Source organism: Orycteropus afer, unplaced genomic scaffold, assembly GCF_000298275.1.
Source record: "Orycteropus afer afer isolate SDZICR_OR568_19922 unplaced genomic scaffold, OryAfe1.0 scaffold00087, whole genome shotgun sequence".
Lineage (NCBI taxonomy): Eukaryota > Metazoa > Chordata > Mammalia > Tubulidentata > Orycteropodidae > Orycteropus > Orycteropus afer.
This window is the reverse complement of record NW_006921674.1, coordinates 2,741,994-2,743,329: the sequence shown is the minus strand read 5'-3', so window position 1 is coordinate 2,743,329 and position 1,336 is coordinate 2,741,994.

The following is a 1,336-nucleotide window of genomic DNA, read 5'->3' as shown; positions in this document are numbered from 1 at the left end:
TGTTCAGCCCTTTGACCTTTTCATTTCTTCCATTTGCTTTAGCTATTCTCCACTCAAGGGCAAGGTTCAGAGTCTCTTCTGTCATCCACTTTAGTCTTCTCTTCTTTTCTTGTCTTTTTAGTGCTCTCTTGCTTTCTTCATGAAAGTATGATATGATCTTGATAAACTCATAGGGAACAGTTATTTGCATGTAAGCATTTTCATTTTACACTAATTAAAGTGATTTTATTTTTTCTTCCTCTTTACATGTACACAATCCAAAAAACCAAACTCACTGCTGCGATTCAGATCCAACTCATAGCAACCCCTCCTTAGTTTCTGAGGCAGTATCCTTATGGAAGTAGATTGCCCAATCTTCCTTCTGAGGAATGGCTGGTGGGTTTGAACTGCCAGACTTCTGGTTAGCAGTCAAATGCCTTCCTTAGGCACTACACTACCAGAGCTCCTTTTACATGTATGCAGGAGCTAAATATATATAGTTTTTAATTACAAAAGAAGGTTGAGTTACAAAAGGAGGTTGCCATTGAATTTGCATTTGATATATCCTTTTTGAATGTAAAGGTAAGAAAAATATAGAAGTATAGGACAATATGTTCAGTTAAGTGCATTTCACATCTACCATGAAAATTATGAACCTCAAATCCACAATAAAAGAGAATCTTTGTGAAAAAGTTCTATTTTAAATATTAAGGTATAGCCAGTTAATTTAAAGGAAAAGTAGAAAAAAAAAAAAAAAAAAACATGGCTCTATCAGTCAAGGTTTAATCCGAGAAGCCAATCTAGTTGGAGGTATATATTCAGGGATTTTTGCAAAGAATTGGCTAATGTGATTGTGTGGGCTAACCTGGCGAGTCTGAAATCTATTGGGTAGACCACTGGGAAGGGCAACCTGGAACTCTCATGCACAGACTGAGGCTATTGTCCACCCAATTTTTTCTTCTTCAGGGAGGCCTCAGCTTTGTTTTGAGGGCCTTCCAACTGATTGATTCGGGGCATATCCAGATTATCTAGGATAATTTCCTTTACTTGAAGTAGACTGCTTATAGACTGTAATCACATCTACAAAACACCTTCATGGCAACACCTAGATCACTGATTGCATAACTAGGGACAGTAGCTTAGTCCAGTTGACAGATCAAATGACCATCACAGTAGCAAGCTCCAAATTTAAAATGTAATCCTTCTATAATGCTGTTGGTAGTGATCCAAAAAATTTAACCATATAAATGTCAGTGCTGCATTAAACCAAGCCAAAACCAAATTCACTGCCTTCAAGTTGGTTCCAACTCATAGCAATCCCTTCACAGTACCTCTACGGGAGTAGATTGCCCAGTCT